Source organism: Rhineura floridana, chromosome 5, assembly GCF_030035675.1.
Source record: "Rhineura floridana isolate rRhiFlo1 chromosome 5, rRhiFlo1.hap2, whole genome shotgun sequence".
Classification (NCBI taxonomy): Eukaryota; Metazoa; Chordata; class Lepidosauria; order Squamata; family Rhineuridae; genus Rhineura; species Rhineura floridana.
This window is the reverse complement of record NC_084484.1, coordinates 178,596,491-178,621,296: the sequence shown is the minus strand read 5'-3', so window position 1 is coordinate 178,621,296 and position 24,806 is coordinate 178,596,491. Positions and strand designations below refer to the sequence as shown.

The 24,806-nt window shown below is 44.3% G+C and overlaps 1 protein-coding gene across 8 annotated transcripts in view; it reads right to left on the bottom strand.

The window, feature by feature from the left end:
* Positions 1-24,806, bottom strand: part of TENM4 (teneurin transmembrane protein 4) — an 850,566-nt gene that overhangs the window by 561,210 nt on the left and 264,550 nt on the right. For all 8 annotated transcript variants that reach the window (XM_061628962.1, XM_061628964.1, XM_061628965.1 and 5 more), the window contains exon 3: positions 22,878-22,919. The gene's annotated coding sequence lies outside the window, so the exon portion shown is untranslated. The remainder of the gene's footprint in view (positions 1-22,877; positions 22,920-24,806) is intronic.

Genomic DNA, 24,806 nt, shown 5'->3' with positions numbered 1-24,806 from the left:
ACCCTGCTCTCAAAAACGTAGAGGGTCTAAGACCCCCTGAGAACCTGGACCCCTACACCCCTGAATAGCAATACCACCCCCAGAGACAGAGAGAGAGAGGGAGAGGAATTAATCTCACTTCTCTTGGTCGTAGTCCAACATTTTATTTGTGGGGTTTCCCCCCCAAGTTGTAAAAGATAAGAAATAATCCACATTCTACTGTGACATCTCTCTTCCAACTTTCTTTGTAAATTCCCAGATATGACTGAGCACTATAATAACTCCACAGCTGTATATTACCCTGATGTCTTGTTAGAGGGCGGTGTACACATACTTTTGTATATACATACTTTTCACTGGTAAAAGACTGTTTTTAAGCTATGCTTTAGAATATTTTAACTGTGTTTTTTACTATATTTTAACTGTGCTGTAGAATGTATTTTTATTTACTTATTTATTTATTAAATTTGTATGACACCCTTCCTCCTAGAAGGAGCCCAGGGCGGCAAACAAAAACACTCAAACACTTTAAAACATCTTAAAAACAGACGTTAAAAACATTTTAGGACATCTTTTAAAAAAGCCTTAAAAACATCTTTTAAAAAGCAGTTCCAGCACAGACGCAGATTGGGATAAGGTCTCCACTTAAAAGGCTTGTTGAAAGAGGAAGGTCTTCAGTAGGTGCTGAAAAGATAACAGAGATGGTGCCTGCCTAATATTTAAGGGGAGGGAATTCCACAGGGTAGGTGCCACCACACGAAAGGTCCGCTTCCTATGTTGTGCGGAATGAACCTCCTGATAAGATGGTATCTGCAGGAGGCACTCACCTGTAGAGTACAGTGATCGACTCGATATATATAAGGGGTAAGATGATCTTTCAGGTTATTGTAATTGTGTTCTTGAAATGTTTTAAACTGTTTTTAGTATTTTTGTTTTCTTCTTTGTGTGAAATTGTTTTATGTTTGCTGTCCTGTGCTCCTTTAGGAGAAAGGGTGGCATACACATTAAATAAATAAATAAATAAATGTATAAATAAATACATTGCTGTAAATCTATTACAATACATTTATGGTATAGCCTGCTCCCCCCTAAAAAAACCCACCCCCTTCACCCTGGGAGAAACCCTGCTTTCTAAAGGACAGGTTGTTGTTTTTCCTCACCAAGCCCTCTTCTGCAATTTCATTGTTACTACAAACCCCATGATGCAGTGCCAAATATTTGTGCATAGAAAGTACTCAGAGGAAATAATGGACTCCCTGAATTCTGGTGCCAGGAGTGGTTATTGTTGTTTTAAAACAAAAAAGCAAAACCAACAAGCTATCCTTTCTGTGTTTCCAGTTCAGCTAAGATTTCTCCAGGTCTCGGTAGGGAATTAGAACAGCCCTTGTTAAAACCACATTTTTTTCACTGATTTTTTGTAATAGGCCCTCCATTGTGTCTGCATATTTAGGGGATTTAAGAAGATTTAATAGAAAATCTGAAAGCATGTGCCAGATATTAAAATGATATGGAATTACTGTCTATAGAAATGTGTCTCCTTTGTAGCTCTTATCTGCCTTTTGAAGTACCTTTGGCTAAATCATTTTTTTTGCCTAGAGAAAGAGAATGCATTAGTTTGTGTGCGCAGGGAAAGAAGCGATTTTAAAAGACAATGAGTAAAAAAAATAAAAAATCCAAAGTTTCAGGTTAGATAAGAAAGGGTTGAGCCCAAATGAAAGCTTGTTTCCCGGAGTAGACTTTCAAATCCCTCTGCTGAGATAAGAAAGATCAAAGAGTTTAAACACGTTGATCCACTACTGAGGGAAATTCAGTGCCAGCAAAGCAGAACAGCTGCATAGTGGCTGCAATGCCTAAACTCGCAGCAGGGGTTTAATTGGTCCGTTGGATGAGTTGGATATGCAAAATTTAGGTCTGAAGGAAGACTGGGGTCTTCTGCACAGGCATATTTTTATCGACAACCAGCAAAATACAGTCATGTGGAGTTTGACCACCAACACCCCCTTTTTCTGATAGACCATTAATGGGCAGCGAGGAGAGGATAGCATTAAGCAGGAAGGTGGAGGCCTGCAGAGGGGACCCTTTTGCTTTTATTGTTTTTATTCAATTTGCATCTCCCAGAATGAAGATCCTGTCAATTTGCTGAGGATTAGAACACTTGCTCTCTGCTCTCCTTGAGAGAGACACATTAAATAATGGAACAAGGGGCAAACGGTAATGTTGTTTGCACAGGATGTTGGAGCCTGAGTGTATGCCTGTGAGGTGCTTGCTGGGGAAGGTCCAACCGCAAGGAGGCTAAATGGAATTGGAGAATTTGTGGCTTTAGTAAAGAAACTGAAGTCCCACTCTACAGAATTGTGGAATTGTATTGATTTCTCCTAGGGCCAGACAATCTCTCAGGCCCTTCCAGCCCCGTAGATTGTTGTTCTTCAACTTTGGATCTCCAGATGTTGTTGGATGGTAACTCCCATCAGCCCCAGACAGCATGGTCAGCGGTCAGGAATGATGGGAGCTATACACCATGAACAATCAGCATTTCAGTGCAAGCTTATCCTAATAAACACATTTTGTATGCAGTTTTGACTCTCATACACATTTTTACAAGCAATTTATCCTAGTATAACACATGTTTGTAACTTTCATGAATAAATTCATTTTATGCACACCATCCCCTGTGATGCACATTTTTGTAAACACTGCTTGCTTGGAGAACTGCATAACAAAATTCGGATAATTTCAAATTCTTGTGAATTTCAAAGGATGCCTGTGTTTCAGTTCTCATACTGATTCAGAAAGTGTGGATCTGATAAATTCGGTTTTCAATGTAAACCGAATGGAATTCCTCCCTCATCCCTAGCTGCAAGCCACACTCACCCCTTATGCCAAAGGATGGATAACCTCAGCCCCAAGAGATTAAATGCAGCCCTCTAGGCCTCTCTGTCCACCTCTCATGACTCTGCTTCAGACCACCCACCATCTCCTCAGACCTTACCCCTCACTGTCCCTGTTCCACCCCCTCCTTGAGTGCTTTTGCCAGTGTGGAATATGTCCTTGAACTGTGATGCCTCTTGCTTACCTTGATGAAGGGATCTGTGTGGGCACATCCATGCATTTGCACATGCACACCAAAACAACTGTCTTTTGCATGGCTGGAATGCAGTCGATTGCACAAAGGTACAGTTGCTCCACCCACTTTTGCTTCTGGCTCCACCTGCTTTGGCCTGTCCCTGACCACCACTAGAAGGAACCCCTCCTGAAAGTTTCCCTCGTGGGCTGAAAAATGTCCCCTACCCATGCCCCCTGCAAAGCTCCACTTCCAGCAGGGAGTAACTGGATTATTGGCACGTAGCAGTCATCAGCTATTGTTCTTGCTTTTACCTTCAGAGCTGCATTTCATTAAATCTTGAGCCAAACCCACCTGCAAGATGGGAAGAAACTAAAACGGATTCAGGGTAGTGGTGGAAGCTTGAACAAAGAGAGTTGGGGTGGGGGGAAGCAGGCTTTAGAAAGGTTCAGTTCATTAAAATCCCATTGTCTAGCCCGAAGGTCCCTCAGGGTAGCTCACAACTGGCGAGGCTGCTGAAATTCAGAAATATAGGGTTGAGAATGCACATTTATCTATCTCTCCTCAATGCATGTGTGTATTTTGAGGGGAACACCCTGGTCCCTAAAAATGATCTTTTGCTTATAACTCGAATTACAGGAAAGGGCCACAGCACAGAGATTGAGCATCTGCTTTGCATGCAAAAGGTCCCAGGTTCAATCCCCAGCATCTCCAGGTAAGACTAGCAGAGACACTTGTCTTGAAACCCAGGACAGTCACTGCCAGTCAGTGTAGGCAACAGTGAGGTAGATGGACCAATGGCCTGACTTGACATAAGGAATCTTCCCATGTTCATGTGATCCCTGTCAGGGAAGGGCTGTAGCTCAGTGGATAAAGCATCTGCTTTGCATGCAGAACATCTCAGATTCAATCCCCGGCAACTCCAGGTACGAATGGGAAAAGGCTCCTGCCTGAAACCCTGGAAAGCAGCTGCCTGTCAGTGTAGACTAGTGGTTCCTGAACCAGCGGCGTCACTAGCGGGAGTGCGGGGGGTTGTGGACCTCCGGCACGCGCCCTCCCAGGGCATGGATGGAGGTGGCTGGTCTTGCACATGCGCACACATGCAAACGCAGTCACCACGCGCTCCAGGCTGGTGGTGGAAGGCCTGTCCCGGCTTCTCCGCCAGCGAGCGGGCGCCTGCTGTCGGTCTCGCCCGCCTGCCTCCGAGGAGGAGTTGGCTGCGCCGACCCGGAGCGCTTCTCGGCTCCTTTGCTGGCCAACGGCATGGGGTGGGGCAGCTCTGGGTGTCACCCCCCTCAGGGTGTCACCTGGGTGCGGTCCGCACCCTCCACACCCCAGTAGTGACGCCCCTGTCCTGAACTTTTTTTCCCCCATGGACCACCTGAAAATTGTTGAAGGTCTTGTCGTACCACTTAATGATTTTTCTGCCTGTTGTAGCAACTGTAATGCGCGGTGCTAGATGTTGTGTGTTTTTTAATTGCATTTTATTGCTTCTATTCTTTCTTACTTATTGTATTTTACTGCACAATAGTTTGAATTGCATAGAATTCAATAGAATTAAGATTGTAAGTGACGTCTCCTCTATTCTCCACCTACGCTAGACTGCTCTGGATAACCTGTTTGCTTGGGTGAACTAACGTTCAACATACAAGGACTCTATGTAGACATGGAGGAAGAGAGAAAACATGAACCCTTGACCCTGTGCATTCATTGGCAAGGGGGCTGGTCTTGCCAATATCACACAGACATGCCACAAACCACCTGAATGGCACTCATGGACCACTGGGTCCACAGACCACAGTTTGGAAACCTCTGGTACAGATGTTACTGAGCTTGATGGACCAATGGTCTGACTCAGTCAGGAGGCATCTTCCGATGAATTCAGATGATTAAACACTTACGTCCTTGTGCAGTCTGCATTTGTCAGATTAGGCACCCACAAAGGCGGCTGCCAAAAGGTCGTCAGTTGGCACATCTTTCATCTTTGAGTGCTGAAACTGACAAACATCTAAAAATGGAAATGGAAATTTCAAAAGAATACCCTGGCTGCCTTGATTTGTAGCAGAAGATTAGAGACAACACTCTGCCCCTTGGGACAACAAATGTTGAGTTCCCCAATAAGACCGACCAAAATGTGTGGACGTCCGATGAGATAGCAATAAATATATGAATCAAAAAAGTCTGGAGAAGAACCGATGTGCCTGAGACTTCTGGTATGGCCTGTGTGCTTGTTCCTGTACCTCCGTTTTGTTGTTGTATATGACTTCAAGTCGATTATGACTTATGGCGACCCTGTGAATCTTTTTTTGGACATATTCATATGGTTTTCATGGTAAGAGGTATTCAGAGGTGGCACCCATCCAAGTACTAACCAGGCCTGACCCTGCTTAGCTTCCGAGATCAGACAAGATTGGGCGTGTTCAGGGTAGGATGGCTGTAGGCTGTACTTCCGTTATGCTTGCTTAATCTCTATATTTGTGAGTAGAAGCAACTTGTTAGAATAGACAGAAGAAAGAAGAACACTTCCAACTACTCAAAGTAGGGGGGGAAATGGCGTCGCTGAGACTCAGGACACCATAAATTTCCAGTGCTGTCTTCTTTAAAAAGGAAAGTGACCCTATAAATGCTTTCATAAGAACAGCCCTGCTGGATCAAGCCAAAGGCCCATCTAGTCCAGCATCCTGTTCTCGCAGCGGCCAACCAGATGTCCACGGGAAGTCCACAAGCATGACCAGAGTGCAAGAGCACTGCCTTCTCCTGCAGTTCCTGGCAAACGGTATTCAGAAGCATACTGCCTCCAACTGTGGAGGAACAACATAGCCATCATGGCCAGTAGCCACTGATAAACTTATCTTCCACGAATTTGCCTAACCCTCTTTCAAACCCATCCAAATTGGTGGCCATCACAGCCTCCTGTGGCAGTGAGTTCCACAGTTTAACTATGCGCTGCATGAAGAAGTCCTTCCTTTTGTCTGCCCTGAACCTACCAACTTTCGGCTTCATTGTATGTCCACGAGTTCTAGAGTTATGAGAGAGGGAGAAAAACATTCCTCTATCCACATTCTCCATGCCATGCAATAATTGCATTCACTTCTATCGTGTCACCTCTTGCTTGCTTTTTCTCTAAACTAAAAAGCCCCAATTGAGCTTTTTCCTGCTTCCCTTTTTTTTGGAGGGAGGGGGCAGTGGAGACAGACAAGTTTGCTTTTTTCCCCTGTACTGAGATAACTTTCATGTAAGAACAAGTGTACCTATCATTGAGCAAAATAACTGTGTACATTTTACTCTACTTGTGGACTTGCAATGAAATAAGCAATTCATATTCAACATTCGCCTAACTCTTTGGGGTGTCCAAAATTGCTCAAGAACACTGGAAGCTGCCTTATACTGAGTCAGACCACTGGGCCCTCTAGCTCAGTATTGTCTACACTGATTGGCAGCAGCTCTGCAGGATTTTGGACAGGATTCTCTTTCTGCCCTACCTGGAGATGCCAGCGGATTGAACCTGGGACCTTCTGCATGCAAGCCAGATGCTCTACCAACTGAGCTACAGCCTTTCCAACAAGTTCATTCATGAACAAGCCCCCTTGATTTGATGATAAAAGGCATTTTTAACTGTTGAGCAAGTTCCTCTGTTGGAAAATCCTATATGCTGCTATTGGTTCAGGCCACAATCCAGGACGGAATTAAGCATCTTCTCTCCCAGAGAAACCAAGCACACTTAACTCTGTGTCAACGCTCCTGTTTGGTAGTACTGGAATGATTTAAGGTGGAATAAATTCACACACTTTTGATATGTTCCCTCCACCCCCCACCCCACCCCAGAACGAGCTGCAAATCATCAGCACGTTCTACACAGTTGGACACAAATTAGAGTCAGACTTTGGGCAGGGGATGGGAAGGTGGGGGCTTGTCATATTTTATTCGCCGAAAGCAAGGCAAGGAATTTTCTGGGGTGAGAGGCAGACACCACACCGGGCAGTGTCATAACACATATGGGTGGAATAGGCTCTACTCCATTTCCTAAGGAAGCCCACAGCTCTCATAAATCAGTCAGGAGGTACCTGGGGCCCACAGATATTAGCAAAGCTGACTCAAGGATTTGAAAAATGGAACCAGTTTATTTGAAGGCTGCGATTATTATTACACAGGGGGAGGTGAAAAGAAGGGCAGAAGCCAGGAGGCTTGAGCCAGTGGAGACAGAACAGCCCCTAGAGGTCCAGGGTGGCAAACACACCAATAAAACAATTCAACAAACAAGAAAGAGGAATCACTGTATGGGCACCTTGGACAGTGAATCCAAAAAAGGCCACGTTTACATCAGACATTTCTTCCTCTGTCATTCCATTTTAGACATTCATGGCTTCCCCCAAAGAATTCTGGGAAGTGTAATTTGTGAAGGGTGCTTAGAGCTGTTAGGAGACCTCTACAATTCCCAGAATGGTTTAATAGTCAGTCCCTCTTCCCAGAGAACTCTGGGAACTGTAGCTCTGTGAGGGGAACAGGAATCTCCTAACAACTCTCAGCACCCTTAGCAGACTACAGTTCCCAAGATTCTTAGGGGGAAGCCATGACAGTTTAAAGTGGAATGATAGTGGAATAAACGGATGGTGTGAATGTGGTTGAAGAGTTCTCACCTATACTGATCGGGGTCAAAAGGCGTCTCCCACAGGGATGCCACATCCTGCAAACATGCCTGGGACACAGTCCAGAGCAGCACTCTGTTACCTACCATGGTGGCATCTCCAAGAGTGGATGCTTGGCTGGATGAAATTCTGCCACACCAATTCGCCAGCTGATGAAAGTCCCTATCTCCCTTAGGAGGCCACAGAACAGTGGAAGAGTGCATGCTTTGCACCCAGAAGACTCCAGGCTCAATCTTCAATGTGTCTACTTAAAGGAACAGGTGGTAGATCATAAAGAAAGGCCTCTGCTTGAGACTGTAGAGAGCTGCAGCCTGTTAGCATTGAGAATCCTGGGCTTGCTGTGCTATACAGCTGTAGACCAGGACACCGAACAGACCATCTCATCCCTTATATACCCAACCAATCACTGTGCTCTGCAGCAGAGGGACTCCTTCAAATGCCATGTCATCAGGAGATCTGTTTGCTACAGTGCGGACACAGGGCTTTTAGTGTGGTGGCATCTACCCTTTAGAACTCTTTCCCATTACATATCAGACAGGCATCATCTCTCTTTTTGGTGCCCACTGAAGACCTTCATTTTTCAGCAAGCCTTTGAAGTGGAGATTTTTATCCCGGTCTATGTCATACTTGGATCTGAACTTGTTCTTACATAGGAAGCTGTTATTTTTTTAAATTGTTTTCTATATATTTTATTGTTAAATTGCTTTGAGATGTTTCACAGGAAGTGATTAATAATAATAATAATAATAATAATGCACCTTCAGATATTAACGCAACAGAGGCTGTACCTGAAGCTTTTCCAAACCCACTTGAGGCCCAGGCAGAGGGAGAACATCCTGTGGATTTAGCACCTGGTTCTGCCCAGAGACTAAGGGGTTCAGATTCATCCAGGGAGCGGACTGCATTGATAGCTCTGCAACTAAGGATAGGAGAAGCCTTCCTTGTGTTTCCACCTGGCTATAAAGTGAGACATTTGGGACATTTACCCAGAATAAGCAGATATGTACTTTTACTAGAGAAGGGGTTTTTTCTCTCTCTGAATTGTTAGCCTGCAAGACAGTTGGCATCCTAGCATAAGGACCATCTTCTCCCACCAATGTAGCTCCCCTAATGCTGAGACCTTTGTTGGAGTCCCTTCTCTGGGTGCCCCTGAGAGCTTTTTCAGCTATGGTGTCCCTCCCTTATCCCAGTTTGCATCTGTATTGGTATTGCTTTTTAAGATGTTTTAAAAGGTTTTTTTTTAAAAAAAATGTTTAATTTTTAAGATTTTTTTTCTTTTCAGAGTTTTGTCCTTTGTTTGCCACCCTGTGCTGCTTCTGGGAGGAAGGGCAGGACAGAAATTTAATTCATTAAATAACTCCCCAGTGGCTCATCTAGTCCAGCATTTTGCTCTCACAGTAGCCAAGCAGATGCCCGCGGGAAGCCCAAAAGCAGGACGGGAGTGCAACAGTGCTCCCCTACTTGCAATTCAAGCTGGTGGCCATCACTACCTCTTGTGAGAATGTATTCTATAGTTTAACTAAGCACTGTGTGAAGAAGTATTTCCTTTTGTCTGTTCTGAATCTTCCAACATTCACCTTCATTGGATGGCCCACGTTCTAGGATTAAGAATTTTTTTTCTTTATTACCTTCCTCTGCACCATGCATAGCAACTACTCTGATGTTACTTCAGCCCATCACAACTCTGATGTTACATCAGCCCTTTTAAAAATTTTATTTTTAAATCAGCAGGACCTGTTTTTAACCCGCTTCTTTTGATGTGTAGATATGCCTGTTTATTACTGTCTCTGTTATTTAAACTTTTCTGCTGTTAATCTTAATTGTTTTCAGTGATGGGAGCTGTCTGAGAGTCTTCTGCTGAAGGACAGGGCACATTTTTTACAAACAAGCAAGCAAACAGATGCACATTGTTTGCTGTCCAAAGTGCTATTCAGTTTATGATTGCACATGGTACCAACCTATTGCTGGTCCTTGCTCCTGCTCAAAGCTCTGATCAGTTTCTTGCTTGTTATTGATCCTCAGTATACTGATGACTGACTGGCTGTTCCCCTTTGTGTCAGCCTATCATGCAAAACAACTGACATACAATACCCAATAACCAATAAACAACAGAAGTATATGGAAATAAAAGCATAGAAACAAAATCCGAAATCAAATTTTTTAACAGGGATAATGCAGCAAGTTTAAACCATATTGAAATGCATTATTAATCTAACTGGTAGACCGAAGCGCTCACATCTATCACAAAAATCTGACAACATTGTGATGACTGGTGAACTGACCCATTTTTCTTCTTCTGTTTCATCACAGGCAAAGAAGAAAAATTACAAAATAAACTTCATCCTTGCCAAACAGTAACATAAATTGGTGCAATGTGGTGTACATGTGCATCGTCATTTGTATCCCCCCCCCAAAAAAACCCAGCCTTGAGTTGTTTGTCACTGAATACTTTTAGCTTGTGCAATATTTTTTTCAACAGGGCAATATGTCAAACTTTTGAGGACCAATAATCTAGTTTCTGGAGATCAAAATTTTGCCATTGTCACCTGGGCCACTTGTTTAATAATGAAATATCTGCAAATATTTTCTCCTAAAATCCCCAGGCTATTCCTTAATCTACTGTGCAAGCTCATCCCCACTTTGTACAATTGGCAAAACTGCGAAGTACCTTGTGAACATCTTCACTTTTATTTTAACCTTCCCCCCCCCCCGCAGATCCACAATAACTATTTGGAAACCTAAAGATTGCTTACAACTAAGTTTTGCTCAGAGTAGACCCATTGAAATCAATGGATGTCAATTAGTCAAGTCCATTGATTTCGGTGGGTCTACTCTGAGCATGACTGAGGTCCCATCTGCATTATAAGGTTAAAACACTATTGTACTACTATAAATGGTCATGGCCCCATCCCCCCCAAAGACTCCTGGGAACTATAGTTTATTACGGGTGTTGACAGTGGTTAGGAGACCCTTTTCCCTTCACAGAGCTACAATTCCCAGAGTTCCATGGGAAGAGGGATTGATTGTCAAACCACTCTGGGAATTGTAGCTCTGTGAAGGGAAAAGGGTCTCCTAACCACTGTCCCCCCCCCACACACCACTCTCTCTCTCTCTCTCTCTCCCCCCCCCGTTCAGGGCAACTTTCTGAGGGCCACATGCCAGTGGTGGGTGGGGCCATATGCAAATGAGGGTGGAGAGAAGAATGTAAGTGTGACCTTTGTACAGTAGGCTAGTTTCTATACACACACATCCTCTATACTCCATCAAGACAATCAAGAGCATTCTCAGAGTTCAAGCTTGCATTTCACTCAAGCAAAAACATTCAAGGAAGGTGTGAAGCAAGACCAGGGAGGGGTGTGGTCACGGGGGGGTTCTGAGGACCAGGTGGAAAGACCTGGGTCTGAGGTTCCCCATCCCTCTTGTACAGGGATGCTTTAAAGCTGCCTGATGTCACTTTTTGGCAAAGCCAGCCAACCTCTCTCGCATCCTACTTCTGAATCCTTTCCAGGTTGTCTGCGTGGCCTTCTCCGTCTCTGTGGTGCTCCAACGTAAGCCCATAATGCTGTTGTTTAAACAGCAGAACGTCGGCACCTGAGAAAGTTACAGGCCAGTGGCTGCTGGGAGGATATGACAGTACAGCATGCCCCCTAGGGCAGCACCTGTTTAGCGAGATTTGTTTTTTTTAAAAAAAAAATCAGAGTACACAATGCAGAAAGATTCTCACGTTGATCCATATGGCACTAAAAGGGGGCGCCAGCTGTGGACACTCGCCTGATAATACTTTCTTACCATCTAAAGACATATGGAACCATGGGGAATCATCTATCCATTAGGAAGAGATAATATCCATACACACGAGGGCTCTCTCTCTCCCTCTCTCTCTCTCTCACACACAGAGTTATTAGTTGTGCCTTTCCTGACAAGAATGAGCTTAAGCAGCCTTAAAGGGTTACATAAAGGACTTTCTGTTTTTAAACCATCTATCAGAACGTTCCTCCTTCTTTCTTTCTTTTTTTTTAAAGGAGCTTTTTTATCCATCGGATTAACTTCAGCCTGGCTTGATTAACCTGCTGCAGTTGCATAGTTTCCCCTTCACGGGACTCTCGGGTGATGTGCGCATTATGTGTATAAGCGGCGTATTTTCTTGGGAGTTTCAGGAGTGAAACTAAGAGCGAATGAGTGATAAGTTGCAAATCATAACCCCGATCACCCGGGTTTACTAAGGAATGGAGCAGCTTGGTCAGGCCTGCCTAGAGCTCTGGCTACAGGCTTACCTGGAAGCAGCATCAGCAACAGGTGAGCATTTTAATTTTCCCCCAACGAAGTGTTGCTCCAGGACATGTGGGAAATTTAAACCGCCCATTGACATAGATGAGGCCACTTTGCCAAGGGCCCCCTCAGATCTGGATCTAGGAACATAGGAAGCTGCCTTATACTGAGTCAGATCACTGGTCCATTTAGGATTGTCGACACTGCCTGGCAGGCGTACCTGGAGATGCCAGGGATTGAACTAGCAACTTTCTGCATGCAAAGCAGGTGTTCTGCCACTGAGCAGCAGCCCTTCGTATGCTAGTCCTGGGGGCAGCACTGGTTACTTCCGTATAGATTATCTTCTTAAGTGCAGAGTTCACTTAAAAAAGCAGCTGCAGGTGTGATTCAAATGAGGGTTGTGACATGGAGCAAACCAAGTTTAAGGCCTCCCTGCATGTGATTCATGGATGCAAATCGCACACGCACCCCAGCCTTCCATTAGTAGGAAACATCCAGACATTGGGGAATCAGAACCAGACTGAGCTCATCTCTCCAATTGTGATTTGAGGGCCTGTTCCAAATTTCCCCCTTTGCAGTTGCCTTTAGCATTCATCTCCCCCTCTAGCACCACACCTGCTTTGTTTATTTTACATAAATCAGTTTCAACACTATGTGGCTTATGGGGTTTGGCAACACTGAATGTATGCACCCAAAGACTACACATCTTTTTTAATGCGCAACCTAATTTTCTGGGGGGCAGAGAAATGTCTGTCTCGCCAAAACCACAATTTTCAACCCAAATATTGAAGACAAATAATATTCAGCACACCACTGTTTAGGGCCATATCCGCACCAGACATTTATTCCACTTTAAACAGTCATGGCTTCCCCCAAAGAATCCTGGGTAGCATAGATTGTGAAAGATGCAGTGTATTATTGTTTTTGTTGTTCTGCCTTCAACTCGATTACGACTTATGACGGCCCTATGAATCAGCAACCTCCAGTAGCATCTGTTATAAACCACCCTGTTCAGATCTTGTAAGTTCAGGTATGTGGCTTCCTTTATGGAATCAATCCATCTCTTGTTTGCCCTTCCTCTTTCTGTTTTCCCCAGCATTATTATATTTTCTAATGAATCATGTCTTCTCATTATGTGTCCAAAGTATGATAACCTCAGTTTCATCATTTTAGCTTCTAGTGATAGTTCTGGTTTAATTTGTTCTAACACCCAATTATTTGTCTTTTTCGCAGTCCATGGTATCCGCAAAGTTCTCCTCCAACACCACATTTCAAATGAGTTGATTTTTCTCTTATCCGCTTTTTTCGCTGTCCAACTTTCACATCCATACATAGAGATCGAGAATGCCATGGTCTGAATTATCCTCACGTTAGTGTTGCATTTGAGGACCTTTTCTACTTCTCTCATAGCTGCTCTCCCCAGACCTAGCCTTCTTCTGATTTCTTGACTATACTCTCCAGCCAGATGGGCGACTAAGAAATTCAATAAATAAATAAATAAATAGATTTTGGTTAATGACTGTGCCAAGGTATTGATAATCCTTGACAAGTTCAATGTCTTCATTGTCAACTTTAAAGTTAGGAGACTCCTATTATCCTGACAGAGCTCCAATGGCCAGAGTGGTTTAACAGTCAGCCCCTCTTTCCAGAGAATTCTGGGAATTGGAGCTCTTTGGGGGTACAGACTCTTAATAATTCTCAGCACCCTTCACAAACTACACTTCCCAGGATTCTTTGGGGGAAGCCATGACTGCTTAAAGTGGAATAAAGGTCTGATCTGTATGTGGTCTAGTAGGATTGCTGCTGGTTGATCATGTGCTGAACATGAGTTACAGACAGTCCAGAATCTAACTGCATCTGAAGCATTTCCCCTCATTTCTTCTGCTGGAGGTGGCAATCCCTTTGCTACATTTCCAGCGTCTCTGTGTGAACCATGAGTACGCTGAGCGAGTAACATGAACTTCCTCCAGGGACCAGTTAATCTTGTGCTCCTTAGTCCTGTGTTTTACACTCTCCTCATCTAGTCTATCCAGCCTGGTAACTGAGCAGAGGAAAGAAACACCGGAAAGAGGAGAAGGCCAATAATTAACCACAGGCAATCAAGGAACAAGACCTAGTTAGAAAAACAAGCCCTGTTTCGTTAGACATGCAAAGCCATGTCTAACAGCAAAACACAAGTCCTTAGTGGTTTATTAAATGAGCTTTCGCAGTGGTAAAAGGAATACCAGTTTTGCTTTGCATCACAGAATGCCATACAACGGTCCAGGGAAACTGAAGGTGGCAAATGCCACCATAGGAAAGGCACCCCCTTGTCTCTTACACTCAGGCACAGAATGCCTCTTCCAAGACGGTGCCTGTTTGGACTTGTATGGCATAGTCTAAAAAGTGTTCTCCCCCCCCCCTTCAGAATGTGCATATTGATATGCAAATATGCATATTCTTAAGCAGATGTTGCAGATTTAATCAGTTCAAACCTAGGCAATTAATTGGCTCAGGCTGCAATCTTACAGATAATGTTCATTTTGAACTAAGTGGAATTACTTTTTTAAAAAAACACATATGATTGGATTACAATGTTGTAAGGTGCAATCCTATAGTCACTTTCCTGGGAGTAAGCCCCATTCAAATCAATGAGTCTTACTTGTGAGTTGGCCCGTAGATGATTGCACTGTTAACTGGGTGACACAGGTCTTCTACTAACATGCTTTGGAATTCTTTTGTCTATCTTCCTGTAACATCTAAAGGCACCTCTACATGGCATAATTCAGTGCAAGAGTGGAAATTGTTTGGGTGAGTGATAAAGCAATATGAAAACTGAAAAAACTGGCAGAAGCGTATAAAAGAAAAGCGAGACTATAGTGGCATGATTTTCATCACACTGAAGCCTCTTGTGGAAGTTGAGTTCCTCGAGATAAGAACAAGAGACAGGGCCTCATAAAGAAAGAAAGAAAGAAAGAAAGAAAGAAAGAAAGAAAGAAAGAAAGAAAGAAAGAAAGAAAGAAAGAAAGAAAGAAAGAAAGAAAGAAAGAAGAAAGAAAGAAAGAAAGAAAGAAAGAGCTAGATATACCAGGAGAAGGAAGGTTTGCATTTATGCAAACGGATGGCATGTAAACAAATAATTATTTCCAGGAGCTGTGGGTTTCTTTATTATTATTATTATTATTATTATTATTATTATTATTATTATTATTATTATTATTATTATTATTATTATTATTATCATTATCATTATCATCATCATCATCATCATCATCATCGTCATCATCATCATCATCAGAATATCATTGCTTTCTCTCCTTGGAACACACAAGGGATTTAATAAACAACAAAATGCTTACAAACATCATTTTGGTTTCATTCCTCCAGTCAACCTCCAAATCTCTGTTACCTTTATCAATTGATTTGGGCTGTTTCCATTCATTGTATAAGCAGCTACTATCTGGGCTGGCATCTCACATTCCTTTAATATTCAAGCAGGTGTGGGGAATTTTCATCCTGCCAGATGTTGCCGAACTCCAACCTCCATCTTCCCTGGCCATTAGATATGTTTGCCAAGGCTGAAGGGAGTTGGTAGTTCACCAACATCAGGAGGGACAAAGATTCTCCACACCTGTTTTAATGAGAACACACTTTCCAGCTTAATCCTTCCACCAGATGAGCATCTACCCATGTGTAGTGAAAGGGGTGGAGAACCTCAGGCCTAGGGACCAAATGTGGCCCCTTCAGGGGGGATAGAAGAGAAATTTGATTCCATTTGCATCTAAAGCTGAGCCTACCTCAGATATTCTGATTAGCAAGCTAGCTAAATGTGGGCTGGATGGAACAACTATCAGGTGGATCCACAGTTGGCTCCAGAATTGTACTCAAAGAGTGCTTATCAATGGTTCCTTCTCAAACTGGGCGGAAGTAACGAGCAGGGTACCACAGGGCTCGGTCCTGGGCCCAGTGCTCTTCAACATTTTTATTGACTTGGATGAGGAGGTACAAAGCATGCTTATCAAATTTGCAGATGATACAAAATTGGGGGGCATAGCTAATACTGTGGAAGACAGAAACAAAATTCAAAGGGACCTTGACAGGCTGGAGCATTGGGCTGAAAACAACAGAATGAAATTCAACAGGGATAAATGCAAAGTTCTACACTTATGAAAAAGAAACCAAATGCACAGTTATAAGATGGGGGATACTTGGCTCAGCAATACAACATGTGAGAAGGATCTTGGAATTTGTCATTGATCACAAGCTGAATATGAGTCAAAAGTGTGATGTGGCTGCAAAAAAGGCAAATGCTGTATTAGGCTTCATTAACAGAAGTATAGTTTCCAAATCACATGAAGTATTAGTTCCCCTCTATTCAGCACTGGTTAGGCATCATCTTGAATACTGCATCCAGTTCTGGTCTCTGCACTTCAAGAAGGATGCAGACAAACTGGAACAGGTTCAGAGGAGGGCAACAAGGATGATCACGGGACTAGAAACAAAGGCCTATGAGGAGAGACTGAAAGAACTGGGCATGTTTACCCTGGAGAAGACTGAGGGGAGATATGATAGCACTCTTCAAGTACATGAAAGGTTGTCACATAGAGGAGGGCCAGGATCTCTTCTCAATCGTCCCAGAGTGTAGGACACGGAATAATAGGCTCAAGTTGCAGGGAGCCAGATTTCGACTGGACATCAGGAAAAACTTCCTGTTAGAGCCATACGACAATGGAACCAATTACCTAGAGAGGTAGTGTGCTCTCCGACACTGGAGGCCTTCAAGAGGCAGCTGGACAGCCATCTGTCGGGAATGCTTTGATTTGGATTCCTGCATTGCGCAGGGGGTTGGACTCGATGGCCTTATAGGCCCCTTCCAACTCTATTATTCTATGATTCTACCTAATTTGCACTGTCCCAAACAATACAGGAACTGAAACATAGCTATCCTTCAAAATGGGCACCCCTCTGAACTCTGCCATGCAGTTCTCCAGCTGAGTAACAAGCACAAAAATGTACATGCTAGAGTAAAGTGTGCATAAAAAGGAGTATATGAGTGAAAATAGCATACAAAAATGCATCATATTAGGGAAATTGTTTTGCACGAATGTGTTGTTAAGTGCCTTCAAGTTGACTACGACTTATGGCAACCCTATAAATCAGCGACCTCCCATAGGATCTTTCATGAACCACCAAGTTCAGATCTTGTAAGTTCAGGTCTGTGGCTTCCTTGATGGAATCAATCCATCTCTTGTGTGGCCTTCCTCTTTTTCTACTCCCTGCTGTTTTTCCCAGCATTAATGTCTTTTCTAGGGAATCAGGTCTTCTCATTATGTGTCCAAGGTATGATAACCACAGTTTCATCAAAGTGCATACAGAAATGTGTATATTAAGGGAAACTTGTGCTGAAATGCTGATGTATTTTCATGAGGACTTAACAAACTTGATAGAGGAACAGATTCCCTTGGGAGGTGGGAGGTTTCCCTTCTCTGGAGGTTTTTAAACAGCAGCTGGATGGCCATCTGTCAGGATGCTGTGATTGTATCCTGCATTGTAGATCCTGAATTGAGCATAGCGGATGATCCAGGGTCCCTTCCAACTCTCTGACTCTAACCACACATGACTTTATAGTACTTTCTATGCACAACATGCATCTCATTTAAAAATAAAAGTGGCAGCATGGGCAAAAGAAATCCCCCTGAAGAAAAACGCTGTGCCCCCTTAGTTCAGGTCCAACTGTCAGGCCGGTCAAATTTTGAGGGAGAGGGTCTAGTGGAGGCTGGACCATGAGGGGGAATGGGGCACTGCCCCCAGTAGCCCCACCACCAACCTCAGTCTGCCCTCAGCTAGCCCCTACCTGCCTCTCTCCTTTTTTGCAGCCAGTCCAGGAAACGGTGGCCCTAGCCATCAACCTCCTCCTCTTTCGTCTCAGTGTTGCCCTTTTTCAAACTCTGCAACGAAGACCATGTGGGCAAAATTAGAATGAGTTGGCTCTGTCCAAAACTGGCTCTGGCTCCAACTACTGTTGGCCTCTCTTCCTTTCTGCCCCACTCATTACTGCTTGTGCCTGAATAGTGGGGAATCCCATTTGGGGTTGTGCAAACTGCTCCCGAGAAGCTTGAAACCTGCTAAGGGGAAATTCAGTGCAAAAATGTGCTTCCCTGAGCTCCGTGATGGAAAGGCGGGATACAAAAATTACAAATAAAGGCATGGGCAACCTGTGGCTCTCAGGTAAAATTTTAGGTGGCCCTCGGACTAATTTCAAAAGCCTTCTCTAAGAGATCAGTGTAGACCTCTGGCAGAAATTATTGGCCCCTCCTGCAGTATTTGGGCGTGGAAGGAGAGTAAGAGTTAAAAGAGGATGCCAGAAAGAGAGAGAAAAGGGGGTCAGAAAGAGAGAGAGGCATTTTTGTTCTGCCCCCACCCATTGCCGGCTTCAGCTCCACCTACAGACAGCATGTGCCCCCCAACAGATTACCCCTGAGGGAATACGGCCCTTGACTGGAAAAAGGTTGCATGCTCCTGGAAAAAATACATAAAGTAACAAAAGTTTGCAGGAAGGTATGCACCACCTGCTAAAACTCTATAGCTTAATTCTGCTCATTCACAAGAAGAATCTCTTCTCCTTGTGACAACACCCCTTTTGTGTAGGAATACAAGCTTGTTTCTTTCCAGGTTGGGATTTGTCCCGCAAAATGGGGAATCCTCCACAATGTGGCTAGGATCCCCCCCCCATGAGACTGTTTTAAAGGCTTTTTGCATTCACCTACTTCTTTGAAATGTGTCATCTGGGTCTCCTGTTCCTGAAGTGGTTTCTTCTTTCCTTTACGCGGTAAGAATTTATCCTAGCAGGGAACGGAAGTGTTTTCTACATATGTTTGAAGTAGGAGGGGAGGGGCAGGAAAGAAAAAGGTTTGCAAGGAGAGCCTTCTTCTTTCCTATTTAATTACGCAAATATAAGTCAGCAAATCTGCTGGTAAATACCTGTTCTTCATTTCAGACTCCACTCTCATTTTTAACACCAGAGTTAACATCCATGCTTTGCTTTCTTAGATCTACATACCTCAGTGATGGGGGAGAAATTTGATTTGGTTCTCATTAAAAGCTGAATCTATCAAATCTGCCCTTTCTGAAACAATGTGAGATCTGAAACACAGCCATCCTATAAAATCCACACTTATCTGAATTTTTTAATGCAGTTCTCCAACCAACCAATGGTTATGAAAATGCATATATTAGGAGAAAATATGCATAAAATTTAAAACAGGGTAGTATGGTCTGGCATTTAGGAGTCCACCTATGATTCAACTTTGGACAGATCTCCAGATCCTCCAGAAGCTGGCCCAATCAGACCATGGATTGTCCATGTTCTACTCTGGTATTATTTTGGAGACTTCCATGTGATTCTCCACACTTTGCACAATTTTCCAATTTCAGCAGGGGATAGCAGGGAAGCCCAGGTGAATCCTCTCAAAGGCACTGAGTTTGTGAATGCTTCACTGAATAAGTTCACCAAGGCATCCAGTGATTTGGGGGACCATGGGAACTACATTTCTCATAGTTCCCAGTATCCCTCAATACCATGGCAACCATGTATGCCAGTGCCTGGTTCCTGAGGTCCTACTAGTGTTCCCAGTTCCCTGTCTCCTCCAACAATAATTTTGATGAAGAGAAGGGTAGTGGGGAGGACTCCCAACCTTGGTAAATTGGATAAAATAGAGAGCTGTGGGGAGGACTCCCAGGAACACTGCAGTGGGAGCTCACAAAACATGGCACTAGTGTGTGTTTATGATGTCGCTGTCATGGAACAGTGCCTACGGCCCAGATAAGCTCAGGACCAAATGCAGAGCGTGAATTAATTTTATATAATCCAGTAGAGAGTACTTTCACAAGTTAATGGGGGATGGGTGGATTGGCCCACTTTTTGAAGGACTGCTAGGGGATTTGAAGGCATCCAAGCACATGAAGGGAGGCCTTGGAGTTGACCATCAACAGTTAGCTACTTCCACTGTTGGAGGCAGTATGCTGGGAATCACAAGTGGAGAGAACACGGTTGTGTTCAGGTCCTGCTTGTGGGCTTCCCATAGGCATTTGGTTGGCCACTGTGAGAACAGGATGCTGGACCTTTGGTTTTATCCAGTGGGGCTCTTCTGGTGTTCTAGCACCTGGACCAAAGACTGAGTCAGTCTTTCCCACTATGCCGAGATGTATTCCTATTACGTCTCAATCTGCATCTATCCATACAAACTAGCATATTCACATTTCACACAAGACAGTGTACTCTTTTTTGGGGCTGATGCATTTTCTCTTTCTTGGCCATGCATAAATGGCCACACCAACCCTAAATCCAGAGGCAGCCGGTGGCTCCATGTCAGTGGGGCAGTGGGATCCACTCTGGGTTTTAGTCCAAACTTTCAAGGAGCTGTCCAAGGTGCTTCAGGGTGTCCAAACAGCTGTGTGAATTGTCTCTACTTACGCTGGTAACTCATTATGTCGTATGACGGCCACTTCCCTCTACAACCATCTTTCCATCTTTTAAGTTCTCATGTATTTCCAATACATTTCTGGACCCCCCCCAGGCATAAGCTGCCCCTCCACTGCCCCTAAGCAACAAAACTGTATATCATATACCCATCTTTCTCCACAATCTTGTGCCATATTCGTCTTTCCATTTGGCATTTCATTTTGATGTTCCAAGCATAAAAGGTGGATGGTTCCCTCAAGCCATTCCTTCTGTATGAAACTGTAAATTGCTAGGCAATTGGGAAGCCGTTTAAAATACACTGTTAGGCTGGGGAAGGGAGATGAGGAAGGAGGAATGGGGGGTTGAGGCGGTGGTGGGTGGGGTGGGGGAACAAAAGGAGCACCTCAGAAGAATGCAGTCAGGAAAAACCTGATCTGAATTCTCCAGATGATGATTTTTCAGAGCTGCTGCAGAAGCAAGGCACACGCCTCTCTCCATTTCCATAAAGCCATCTCCATAAAAAGAAATGAAACTCAATAGCTTTATGATAATTAGAGCGTAGGATTTTTTTTAAAAAAACCCACCACGTTAATAAGTCTATTGTTATCGTCTCTGCCTTTAGGGGGTGAAATGCAGCATTTCTGTCTGAAATCTGAAATATGGGACTGCATTTTAAAGACATGCTGATTGAAGAGGGCCATTCAAAATCCCTTCTGCGCGCTTCTTGGGACCAAGTAGCAGAGGAGAAGATTGTTGCTGATAGTCATGCTTGCTGGTTGGGCCTTCTTCATTGATGGCTCATGTCTGGGATGCAAAGCAATGCACTTAAATTTCAAAACAGGGGGACTGAAGGTGATTTATTTATTTATTTGTTTGTTTATTTATTATTTGATTTATATCCTGCCCTTCCTCCCAGCAGGAGCCCTGTTTTTTTGAGACTGCAGTTGAGTAATTGTTTCCCAAAATGGCAAAAAGCAAAGTGTCTTGATGATGAAAGCAATTGCTCTGCTTCTCGATTGGTTCAGCAGAGCTCTGACCTGGCTGCCCATTAGCCACCGGGCCAAGTTCAAGGTTCTAGTCTTGGTGTACAAAGCCCTATACAGCTTGGGACCAGAATACCTGAAAGATCGTCTTACCCCTTATATACTGCGCTGTGCTCTGTAGGTGAGAGCCTCCTGCAGACACCATCTTATCAGGAGGTCTATTCTGCACAACATAGGAAGCAGACCTTTAGTGTGGTGGCAACTACCCTTTGGAATTCCCTCCCCTTAAATATCAGGCAGGTGCCATCTCTGTTATCTTTTTGGTGGCTACTCAAGACCTTCCTCTTTCAACAAGCCTTTTAAGTAGAGACCTTATCCCAGCCTGCATGTTTGCTGGAATTGCTTTTTAAGTTGTTCTTTTTTTAAAGACATTTTTAAGATGTTCTGTTTTAATATGTTTTTAAAGATGTTCTAAAGGTTTAAAGATGTTTTAAAGTCTTTTGTTTTTAAGATGTTTTAAAGTGCTTTTAGTGTTTTTGTTCGCCACCCTGGTCTCCTTCTGGGAGGGCCCAAGCAGCACCTTCCTATGTTCCTGAAGAACAGACTGCACTGAACGGGAGCCATGTGATGCAGGTAGCCCCACACTTTACATGGCAAACATGATTTCTGTGGGTATACATGCCCCCCCCCCCAGCAAAGGTTGAATGAAATGCCTATTTTATTAAACATGCTAGCGCACCCAGCACTGGTATACACAGAGCAATTGTGTTTGCTATGTGAAAACATCCCCTGCCATTAACCTCCCTGATGACCCTGGGCCAGTCACTATCCCTCTCCCTCAGCCCAGCCCACCTCACAGGTTTGTTGTGCAGAGGACACCCACGCATGCCACCCTGCACTCCTTAAAAGAAGGGTGGATAATGCATGTGACAATTAGCTAAAGATGGTTCTTCAATGGGCATGGAGGGCCAGGAGATGCTTGCTCGGTGGCTTCAGATGGCTGATGGCTCATAGCTCCTGCAATCCCACACCCACACCTGGTTGGCTTGGAAGCCAGTTGTTGGCTTGGGGGAAGTTTGGGGAAAGGACGTAGCTCAGGGGCAGAGCATCTGCTTTGCATGCAGAAGGTCTCCGGTTCAGCCCCTGGCATCTCTGGGGAAGAGTCCCTGCCTGAAACCCTAGAGAGCTGCTGCCGGTCAGTGTAGTTAATAATGTCAGCTCCAGATCTTGTGCTAGGTGCTGGTCACAGACACTTGGGTGGAGGAAAATGGCTTCACTCTGCTCTCTAGCAAAATGCCATGGAGCAGAACTGAGCAGCTCTGCTCATCCGCTCAAAAGGTACACAGATGGTGGGTTTTTATTTATTACACACATATATATACCATCTTTCATCAACAGACCCCACTGTGGTTTACAACACAGAACACAACAAATAATATATGCCAATACTTAACAAAGAAATACATTAACAAAGTCTCCCAACGTAAGTTATTACTTACTTATCTCAGGCGCAACTGTAAAACATACACAGCAGCAACAACCTAAGAAATAAGGGAGCAGGATGTTAAAATACAAAAACAAGGTACAAGTACACAATCTACTCTCTATACAAAAGTAGCGCTTGACTCCCCCCCTCCCGCCGTCACGGAAAATGGCAGACCCTCCCAGTTCTCACTGGGGATCGCTCCTTTCCTTGACCAGTCTCTTCCCCGGAGATCTCCACTTCCCTGCCCCTTACACAGGGTCCTTCGACTCCTTTCTCCCTCTCTCTGCCACTTTCGTGTGGACAAAGTCTGTGGCCCCCCAATGGCATCCTTGAAGGGACGAGAGCACAAGGGAATCCCCAGTAGGATCTCCCCTTGCTGTGACCCCCACTTGTGCTGGCACATCACTGGGCAGCCTGTTCCCTACAGCATGACCAGTTTCCCTCTCTCCAATCAGTGGTGTAGTGGCAAATTCAGAAGTGCAGGGTCCCTTCCTGACAGTCACACCATGTCCCCTCACAGCCACACCCCCAGGATTCACCTTATCTTCTGCAATTACAGAATTACAGAATCAGAATAGAACTGCTGTGTGCATAGGTTCCCCTCCCCACATCTGTCTCTCTGAGGGTTAAAAGTTGCCAGAAACAATTTGATTTGAAGAATTCCCCTTTCATGCCGATTGGCTTATATGTTGGGACCCTGCTCCCAAAGAAGTAAGGGGTCTACAACTCTCTGTGTCTCTACACAACTACATCCCTGCTCCCCATCCTCAAACACATTCTCGGGATGGACTGAGTCCACTTTGCCTGCTTCTGTGCAGCAGCAGCTAATCCACACTGTCCCATGCACCAAATCGACAGCAAATTAGTGTCAAAGAAGAAGAAAAACAAGAAAGAGTAGCTTCAGCCATAACGCGCAGGGAGTAAGATGACTGAAGTCCACCTCCCTTTTTTCACTTTCTTTGATAACCCGGCTGCCAGCACCTCTGCTGATGCCAAGACATTTCTTCACCACTGCCTGCAGCATGCCCGGCCTTATCTCTCCCTGTCCTGGAAATACATTATCAGGCCCGGTGGGGTCCAACTGTCCCACCTCTACACAGCGGCAGCTAATGAACACTGTCCCGTGCACCAAATTGCTGGAAAGTTTCCACAAAGAAAAAGTGGTACACAGTAGCTGCAGCTGCAAAGGGCAGAGAGCAAGATGTTTCACCTGCCATCCCTTCTCTTGCCAGGGCAGCATTTTGTCTTGGGAAGCCACAGGGAGCAACAATGGCCAAGTGGCGTGGAAGGGTGGCGTGGTGGAGGAGGGGGAAATGCTGAAATAATTTGGAACCAAGCAAGCAGGCCCTGGGCTGTGTGTTTTGCTGTCCATGGAGTTTAGCCAAAAGCTGGTGGCCTTTTGTCAAAGCAGGCTTGTAGATAGATTGACGTAGTGCATTTGGACACCTAGGAGACATGAGCCTTTGGTGACGGCATCTTCCATTTGCATGTGTTTCTCTCCTCTGAGCTTTGGAGCTCATCTTACACCCTGAAGCCATTTGTTTTGTTCCGCCCTTATCGTGCGTAATCCCTGTCCACACTAGGGGGGCATGAATTTCTTCCTAAAGGGGATATGCTTTGAGTATTTATCAATATAATGTGACATAATAAGCACTTGGGGAGATGATATACCTAATCAAAAGGCCCCTTTCCCCCTTCTTTTTGTGAAGGTGAAGGAACGAGCTGAATGTTGCTTGAAGTGTATATATATTTATTCATGGAAAGATTAAATGCCAGGGAGAATTTTAGTTTCTTCAGCTTCACGCTGTTTCTTGGTCAGGCAGTTTTCCTTTAAAGAGTGAGAGACAAGATGCTGAGCTGCAAGTTCTCTAATGAGAAACTTTCTTTAGAGAGAAGCATCGAGTGGGCAAATCACCTAACTGAGAGCCACTTTGGATGTTCT